The sequence below is a fragment of the Scyliorhinus canicula genome, chromosome 20 (assembly GCF_902713615.1).
Source record: "Scyliorhinus canicula chromosome 20, sScyCan1.1, whole genome shotgun sequence".
NCBI classification, from domain to species: Eukaryota; Metazoa; Chordata; class Chondrichthyes; order Carcharhiniformes; family Scyliorhinidae; genus Scyliorhinus; species Scyliorhinus canicula.
This window is the reverse complement of record NC_052165.1, coordinates 21,966,318-21,976,441: the sequence shown is the minus strand read 5'-3', so window position 1 is coordinate 21,976,441 and position 10,124 is coordinate 21,966,318.

Sequence of the window (10,124 nt, the reverse complement as noted above, 5' to 3'; positions counted from 1 at the left end):
CCCCACCTTCTCAACTTTCCCCCTCACCTGAGGTATAGTGACCCTCAGGTTAAACCACCAACAGTCAATGCCTCCCCCCCTCAGTAGAGGTCATTTGGGACCATGGCAACCTTGTATACAAATTTGAGAAGTGTTAGAGCAGACAGTGCCAAATAATTTTATTATATAGCATAGTTATCAAATTTCCTTCACAATGTCTTGAGAACACGTGACCTATTAGCGACAAACTTGAACAGAAATCCTTCAGCTTATTGATGGACCATGGGGCGCAATTCAACGGACCAAGTTAAAGTCCGATGATAGGGGAATTTAGTGGGATGCATCGCAGAGAAAGACCCCGCTATTCAACTACAGGTGACAGTGCAGAAAGATCACTCGCGGATTGGGGCAGCATTTTTAAAGGCAGTCCCTCTTTTGACCCCCACAGCGCCTGCACCATGGCCTCAGGACTCCCTGACCACCCAACGTACCTCTTCTGGGGTCCCCAAGTCCTACCTCACCCCACCACTTGAGGGCACGAACACCCTTGGCCTGACCTCTGGCATGGGCAAACTCGCACCTGGGCACCTTAGTGGGCAAGTCATTCAAAAGCTTGGTAGTGTCACACGAGCACCCTGGCAAAGCCATGGTGGTGCAGCCAGGGTGCCAGGCTGAGAGTGCCATGGTGCCAAGGTGCTAGGGCAATGCCACGATGTCACCTTCCCGACCACCAGGGGGCCTCTACGTCCCAGCAAGGCTGCCTGAGGTGCCGACTGGTTCACGACTTTGTGAATCAGTGCCAAATGGAGCCCAGTTGAGGTATCTTTGGCAAGGCCCCCGGGTGAATTGGGCGAGTGATGGCTCATTTGAATATGCATGCCTTGATCTAGCCCAACGAGAGCGAGGTGCAGATCGCAATACCTCACGATATTCCGTTGAACCTCGCAAGACATTTCGAGTATCGCGGACCTCACAAGAGGCCACAGCCTTGTCCCGACACCAAATGAGAAGGCCGCAGAATCACACCCATGATCGCTTATCAATAATGATCACTTATCTTCATATTTTTGATGCTTAACAGGTGTGGGGAACCTGTTCAGAAAATGAGAAGTAATTAATTGAATACTTTTTTTTCTAATTTTGAACCTGTGTCCCCCTTCCCATCCATCACAACTAAATTTAAATTAATAATGTTGATTTCTCTTTTACGTTTCATTCATTACTTTAAAAACAACTAAACACATGTTTCCTTCCAAGGTTAAAAAGTGTTAAATTTTCCAAACCTTTTCACCCTGATCATTTGCAGAACATGACTGTAGAACTGATTGACCTATTCCGGTTTGTTTTTATGTTTCTATTCATACCAGGGCACTGTACAATTTAATTAAGGTGTCCATTATGTGGTTTGGTTGTGTCGTTAGATGTTTGATTGACTGTGCTCAATTCCACTTGTATTGAGCATTGAGCAAAGAACAAAGAGCAAAGAAAAGTACAGCACAGGAACAGGCCCTTCGGCCCTCCACGCCAGTGCCGACCATATTGCCCGTCCTAACTAAAATCTTCTGCACTTCCAGGGTCCGTATCCCTCCATTCCCATCCTATTCATGTATTGATCAAGATGCCCCTTAAACATCACTATCGTCCCTGCTTCCACCACCTCCTCCGGCAGTGAGTTCCAGGCACCCACTACCCTCTGCGTAAAAAACTTGCCTCGTACATCTCCTCTAAACCTTGCCCCTCGCACCTTAAACCTATGCCCCCTAGTAATTGACCCCTCCACCCTGAGTTCATCAAAATTCTCTTTCAGCTTCATCCTTAGCTTTACAACACATTTGATGGGTCATCTATCTTTCCGTCCTTTGTGGCAGTATGTTTCATCAAAAAAAAGATCAAGCGTCATCTGCCATTCTGCCCATTTAACCATACTGTTCGACTCAGTCTGGTATCTCTGAGCATCCTTCTCTGATATTACTATCCCTGTCTCGTGAGTATTCATTTACAATTTTGACTGCTTTGCTTTGAGTTTCTAAAGCCAGAAATAATGAATGGTTCCCATGCTAAGTTCTGAGTCCTCGACCAGTACTTCTCTCCACCGTCCTACAATCCCTCGAACAAGCACTCTTTTTATCCTTCCCATCAGCCATTGCCCAGTTTCTCTCTGAATCCCCACGGATTAGAGTTTAGCTGATACTCTTTGTGTGGAACTGTGGTAATCTTTCTTCACAACAGTGTTAAGTTTGCTGCATTTGCATTTTTCCATCTCAGACAACAGATACTACAGAGACACCCAGTTTTTTTTGGCCTGGAATAGAGAAATAACAAGGATGTAGCTAGCCCACACAGTGAGATTTTAAGGAACTCACACAGTCACATCCACCCGTTTCCTTTCAGTGCTCCCTTCATTCTAACCACTTGCAATGACGATGAACACTTTCCATTCATTAAAGCTCTCCTCTCTTCACAAAAAGTAAAACAATTGAAAAATCCAAATGCGTTCAGTCAGAGTTTCTAGTGTGTTGACAGCACCACTACATATCCAAACAACAAATCCCTTCAAACCGATCCAATTAACATTCTAAAGTGGGTGAGTCAGTGGGAATTTTATTTTGGTTGACTTTTAAAATTTCCGAGGCCACCCAATTTAACAATTTTTCTTGTATTTAAAGCAAATGTCAATGTCGGGTGAAACTTGTGAATGACTGAATCCTTGGGGACTGCGAGCAGCTGTGGCAGGTGCCTGTTTCTGTCGAATGGTCATTGTGAAGTGTTTAGTTTTAGCCAAGTTATATGTAGATGGTAATCAGCTGATGTACTTTACCTGATAAATCCTTGAATGTTCCTGTAAAGAAATCTCTTATTAAATGCCACTTTTCTTTTCATAAAATTAACATTTACAAAATACAATCAACTACTCATTCAGACAAATTCAACTAGAGCCACTTAAGAGATAAAGAATGGATTCTCCGTCCTCCCAGCCGTGTGTTTCTCGGCTGTGCGCCGTTCATTGGCGATGGGATTCGCTAAGCCCGTCGCTTGTCGATGGAATTTTCCATTGAAGCCACCCCACGCTGCGGGGAAGCCCACGGGCAGGGGTGCGCTGCCGGCAGGAACAAGGGGTGGGATTTTCTGATCCCGCGCCGGGTCGGAAAATCGGCAGGGGGGGCATGAATCCCACGATGCCGCTCCGACACCGGCCTGCCACTTCTCCGGTGACTGGAGAATCGGCGCCAATGGCGCTGGCGTGGTCGCTGCGGCGCCGGTCAGGGGCCGCTTTTCGATTCTCCGCGCTCGACGGGCCGGGTGCCCGCCAAGTCCCGCTGGCTTCGTTCTCGGCGTTCTGGCTGCGGGGCCACCCTGGTGGGGGGGAGGGGGATCCGACTCTGGGGGGGGGGGGGGGGGAGCTTCCACAATGGGCAGGTCCGCGATCAGGGGCTACCAATTGGCGGGCGGGCTAATTCCTGGGGGGGGGGGGGCGGTGGTCCTATGTTGCTCCGCGCCGGGCCCCTGTATGGCTCCGGCATGTTGCGTGGGGGCCGGCAAGGAGGCGGCAACCCACGCACATGCGTGGATCCGCTCCAGTGCCGTGTTGGCTCTCTGTGGGTTGGGGGATTGCTGGACCTGGCAGCCAGATGACACCGTCGTTAAACTCTCTGGTGTTTCTGACGGCGTCAACACTTAGCCCCATTATCGGAGAATCCCACCCAGAGAATCGCAACCGCCAGAGAATTCCGGCCAAAAGCAGGAAATGCTGGAAATGCACGCCATTTGCTCATGTAGCATCTGTGGAGGACGGAACAGTTAATGGGCAGAATTTTACGGCCCTTCCCACCCGCAGCATTTTCTAGTCCAATCGAAGTCAGTGGAATTTCGAACGACTCGCTACATTTTACGATCCCACCCCTGCCGGGAAAGAGCTGAAAAATTCCGCCCAATGCTTCAGGTTGGTGACCTTTTGTTAGAAACATAAAGTTAGAGATGGTAAAGTGAGAGGCAGGTAAGATTGAATGACAAAAGAGCTAATGGGACAAGACAAAAGGGGGGCGATAATGGGGAATGAAACAAAAGATGGGTCTCGAGAGAAAGGGTAATTGGCACAACAGCAAGATCATTACCAGCACCTCCTTCCTGAACAAACGTTGGAGCAGTGGTTGTGGCCTGAAATTGTTGAACTCAGTGATCAGAATTTTATTTTGCTTGGGTGGGCGTGTATGCTGACGTATTCATCCGCTGGTGCAACATTTTGGTCGCGCGGGAATAGGAGGAGTGCCCGTCAACAATGAAGCTGCCAATTTAGCCCATAAAGCGGCCAACTAAATGCAACTTGACATGGCCCATCTGCTTTTACGGTTGGTAGATATTTCCCACTTTCTCTGTGTGTTAGCTTTGACAAAGAGTTATCGGACTCGAAACGTTAGCTCTTTTCCCTTCCTACAGATGCTGCCAGACCTGCTGAGATCTTCCAGAATTTTCTCTTTCGTTTACAGTTGGTGTGTGGGCCAATTGGCGAGGCGGCCTTACGTTTTAGCTTCAACCTCGATCCAGGGCAGGATGAAATGTCCGGGCTGAAATAAAATTGAGAAAGGTGTCTGGGGACTGATGTTTGCGTTTGAATGTGCTGTCTGACCACACTTTGCACAATTTTTCCACTGCAATTTATTTCGTACAGGTCTGCAGCCTCCCCCATCAGGGAATACGTCAAAAAACGAAGGCCCGCACCTTCCCTTTTCTCAATGAGTTCCCTTAAGCTGTTGGACTCAGTTGGACCAATTTTCCTGACCCTTCCCTGCATATTTATAAATTCAAAAAAGGTGAGGAAAAAAAGGGCAGATATCAATTACATCAGGTTTCCAGTTCTTTTATTTTGTCCAATGATAATAAGATGAATGAGTGTTTCTGGTTACATGTCTTTAGTTTCCTAAACAGAGAATGATGGCGCTCCCAGGCATAAGGGTTCCACAAGGAGCTGGTAATAGGGTCATCTCAGATCAGAGTCCTGAGCAGCAAGCTGAAGGGAACCTTTGAGGAATGTGGGCAGTTTATTTTTCCTGTTCCCACAATTTGGGTCTTCAAGCTTTTCAGGCTGCTGCTTGAGAACAGCACAATAAAGAGCTTGACTAACTAAACCACAGCTTGGGAAACAATTAAACCTTTCAGGAATAACAAAATGATTGATCGAGAGATTGGATGCGAGCTACAGAAGACGCAGAAAATCAAGGAAGGCTTGAAGGCAAGTGATAAGAGAAGGCAGACACATAATTGATGAGACCATCGATTCACGCGACACGTGGTTAGAAGTGAACAGTGGTTTTAATCGTCTGACAACAGAGCCTGCCTGTGACACGATGAACTCCAGATGAACTGGCAGGCAGGCTCTCAGCATCAACCTTTACACTTCTGGTTAGGGGGGAGGAGCCATGGGTGGAGCCAAGGGTGGAGCCCAGTACAAACTCCCGTACACTCCCAGTGCATCTCCCCCTAGTGGCAGAGCAGTGCAACTGCTTGTGTGACGAGCTTACAGAGACATAGTAATACAGTGTGAATTATGCTACTGTGATTCGCCACATTCACCCCCTGTAAAAAAATCAAGTAAAGCGGGGGTGGTGGCTTACAGATTGAGTCTGTCCGCTGGCCGAGTTGTCCGCTGTGATCAGCGGAGCACCGGGGTTGCAGCCCCTTCTGGTGGCTGGATGAGCACCGTCGGTTGGGGTACGAGGCGGACTCTGGGAGTGATTCAGCCCGAGCTTCGTACCCGTCTGGTTCGACTGGGGACTGGGGGCGCTGGGAGCTAGCGGGCGCGCGAAAACAATGTAGCGAACTGGTCGGTGCGGGAGCGTGGGGGGTGAGTTGGGTAGGATGTAGTGTGAGGGGTACCTCGGCGGTGGTAGTGGGGGGGTTGGATCCTGCAGGTGCCGGAGGGATACAGTGTCCTGACGGCCGTCAGGGAACTCTACGAAGGCGTACTGGGGGTTCGACTGTAGTAGGAACACTTTCTCTACGAGTGGGTCAGTTTTGTGCGCCCTGGGCCCGGTGTCTTCAACCATGCCGGGAGCGAAACCCCGGTAGTACTGCCCCGGGAAAAAATAAAGAGCCACTCGTGAGGGGTCTGGTTGGTAGCGGTACATAAGAGGGACCTAATAGCGTGGAGCGCGTTGGGGAGGACTTCTTGCCAATGGGAGATCGGGAGATTTCTGGACCGGAGGGTCAGTAGGACGGTCTTCCAAACCGTCGCATTCTCCCTCTCCACCTGCCCGTTCCCCCTGGGGTTATAGCTGGTAGTCCTGCTCGAGGCGATGCACTCGCCAAGCGGGTACAGACGCAGCTCATCGTTCATAAAGGACGAACCCCGGTCGCTGTGTACGTAGCTGGGGAAACCAAACAGGGTGAAGTTACTATGCAGGGCCCTAATGACTGTGTGGGAGGTCATATCGGGGCACGGAATAGCAAAGGGAAAACGGGAGAACTCGTCTATGACATTTAGGAAGTAAACATTCCTGTTAGTCGAGGGGAGTGGCCCTTTGAAATCGATAGCGAGGCGTTCAAAGGGCCTAGAAGCCTTGACCAGGTGGGCCCTGTCTGGTCTGTAGAAGTGCGGTTTGCACTCCGCGCAGATCGGGCAATCCCTGGTGATGGCTTTTACCTCCTTGGAGAAAGGCAGATTTTGGGCTTTAATGTAGTGGGCGAACCGGGTGACCCCCGGGTGGCAGAGGTCATTGGGGATGGTTCTTAAGCGGTCGCTCTGTGCGCTGGCACAGGTCCCGCGGGACAGGGCATCTGGGGGCTCGTTGAGCTTCCCCAGTCGATACATAATATCGTAATTGTAGGTGGAAAGTTCGATCCTCCACCTCAGAATTTTGTCATTTTTAATTTTGCCCCTTTGCGAGTTGTCAAACATGAAGGTAACCGATCTTTGGTCGGTGATGAGGATGAACCTTCTACCTGCGAGGTAGTGCCTCCAGTGATGAATAGCCTCCACAATGGCTTGTGCTTCCTTTTCGACTGACGAGTGTCTAAGTTGCGAAGCGGAGAGGGTTCGGGAGAAAATTGCGACTTGTCTCCCTGCCTGATTTAGTGTGGCTGCAAGAGCTACCTCTGAGGCATCGCTCTCAACCTGGAAAGGGACGGATTCATCCACCGCCCACATGGCAGCTTTGGTCATGTCCTCCTTGATGCAGTTGAAGGCCTGGTGAGCCTCAGCTGACAGTGGGAAGAGTGTGGCCTTAAAGAGTGGGCAGGCTTTGTCCGCATATTGAGGGACCCACTGGGCATAATACGAAAAGAATCCCAGGCACCGTTTGAGGGCCTTGGGACAATGAGGGAGAGGGAGTTCTAAGAGTTCTAAGCATACGGGACCCAGGACTCTGTTTTCCACGACATAGCCGAGGATGGCTAGTCTGGTCGTGCGGAAAACGCATTTCTCCTTGTTGTATGTGAGGTTAAGCTTCTGGGCCATCTGGAGAAAACGGTTGAGGTTGGCATCGTGGTCCTGCTGGTCATAGCCGTAGATGGTGACGTTATCCAAGTACGGAAATGTGGCCCGCAGCCCGTACTGGTCCACCATTCGGTCCATTGCTCGTTGGAACACCAAAACCCCATTCGTGACGCCAAAGGGGACCTGGAGGAAGTGGAAGAGGCGGCCATCTGCCTCAAACGCCGTGAAGTGGCGGTCCTCCGGGTGGATTGGGAGTTGGTGCTATGCAGACTTCAGATCCACCGTGGAAAAAATCCGATACTGGCTGATCTGATTCACCATGTCTGCAATCCTGGGGAGGGGGTACGTGTCGAGGAGCATAAACCGATTAATAGTCTGACTATAGTCTATGACCATGCGGAAGTTTTCCCCGGTCTTGACGACCACCACCTGAGCTCTCCAGGGACTGTTACTGGCCTCTCTGATCCCTTTACGTAAAAACCTCTGAACCTCAGATCGAATGAACACCCTGTCCTGTCGGCTGTACCGCCAGCTGCGAGTGGCTATGGGTTTACAGTCCGGAGTGAGGTTGGCAAAGAGAGGAGAGGGGGAGATTTGCAGCGTGGCTAGGCTTCAGATAGTGAGTGGGGTAGGGGTCCGCCAAAACTGAGGGTGAGACTCTTGAGATTGCATTGAAAGTCGAGTCCCAATAAGAGTGGGGTCAGAGTTCCGGAAGGACGTATAGTTGGAATTTAGAATAGTTAGCGCCTTGGATTGTTAGAGTTGCGACGGTGCGCCCTTAGATATGGACAGAGTGGGAGCCCGAAGGGAGGGAGATAGTTTGCCGTGCAGGTAAAACGGGAGCGAACAGCTTCTTACCAGATCTGGGTGTACGAAGCTCTGTGCTCCCAGAGTCGAAAAGGCACGGTGTACTGTATCCGTTGATTTGTACCGTTGTCATAGAGTTGTTGAGATGCTTTGGGCGCGATTGGTCCAGTGTGACTGCGTTGAGTTACGGGTAGTCGGCGGCTCGGTCGGCTGCGCTAGGGTGGCCCCGCGATGAGTGCCCGCTGAGGTCGCAGTCTTCAATCGAGTTTTCTGAGTGTGGAGAGGATGGGACCCAAGATGGCTGCCCCCATGGATCGCACGTGGCGGGCTGTGAGGAAGATGGCGTCTAAGATGGCGGCCCCCATGAGTCGCACGTGGCGGTTGGGGGCGGAGTCGGGACATAGGGCCCTGCGTTCCGGGGCCTGCAGGCCTGCGAGTGCGGAGAGCAATTACTTGGTGGCGCTGAAGTTTTAGAGGCAGGGGCCTTCCTTGCTAGGCACACTCTGGCGTAGTAGCCTTTTCGCCCGCAGCTGCTGCAGGTCGCGTTACGGGCCTAGCAGTGCTGCCACGGTTGCTGGGGCTGGCCACAAAAGTGGCAGGCTGGGGCAGCATGGTGGCTGGGTGGCCGTGCGGCACAGGCCTGGGGAAGTCGTTGTTCGGGGGCCCATGACGGGGTCGCGCAGTCGGCAGGAAACGAGGTGAGGCTACGAAATGAGACATCCATAGTTGTAGCGAGTTCAACAGTATCTTCCAAATTTAGGGTCCCCCTTCTCCAGCAGTCGCTGGCGCACGTAATTCGATCTAAGGCCTGCAACAAAGACATCGCGGACAGCAAGTTCTCTATGCTCTGTAGCAGTTACAGCCTGATAATTACAGTCCCGGGATAAGGCTTTTAAGTCTCTGAGGAATTCTTCTAGCGATTCTGTAGGGCGCTGGCGGCGAGTAGTAAAAACGTGGCGCACGTAGACCTCATTGATAGGCCTCACATACATCCTATCGAGTAGGGCTAGGGCCTCTGTATATGAGACGGTACAGTTTAGCTGAGTAGATATATGATGGCTCACCCTCGCGTACAGTAGACTGAGTTTCTGCTCCTCCGTCGTTTCTGGGGTGCTTGCTTCAGCCAGGTAGGCCTTAAAACATCGGAGCCAATGCAAAAAGATTTCTTTCGCCTCTGCATCCTGCGGGTCGAGTTCCAGTCGGTTAGGCTTGAGGGCTGATTCCATGGTCATTCCTTACTGTTTCTTAAGACGATTAAATTGATGAGCCCATCAATTCACGTGACACATGGTTAGAAGTGAGTCACACAGTGGTTTTAATCGTCTGACAACAGAGCCTGCCTGTGGCACGATGAACTCCAGATGAACTGGCAGGCAGGGTCTCAGCATCAACCTTTATACTTCTGGTTAGGGGGAGGAGCCATGGGTGGAGCCAAGGGTAGAGCCCAGTACAAACTCTCATACACTCCCAGTGCATCTCCCCCTAGTGGCAGAGCAGCGCAACTGCTCGTGTGCCGAGCTTACAGAGACATAGTAATACAGTGTGAATTACGCTACTGTGATCCACCACAGTAATGAATATACTTTAATGCTGAGGTAAAATTATTTCAGTAGACTCCAGGTAATGGTACGGTGAACTGTAAATCTACATTGAGATCAGCGAAGGAAACAATGAGGAAATATTTGCGTCTGGACTGAAACAACTATTAAATTTGTGCTTCATTTGCTGATGGAAATGAAACAGTTAATGGGCAGCTTTAAATGAAAGCTGCAGAAACTTACTGTTCCTGGAGCTAGAATTCATCCCTGACTAAACCTCTGGCTGAAGAAGAGGATCAGAACCATATAAGCAAGAGTTGTCTTAAAATTGTGTTTCAATATTTTGCCTTTACTGTTACGATCTCCTGCTG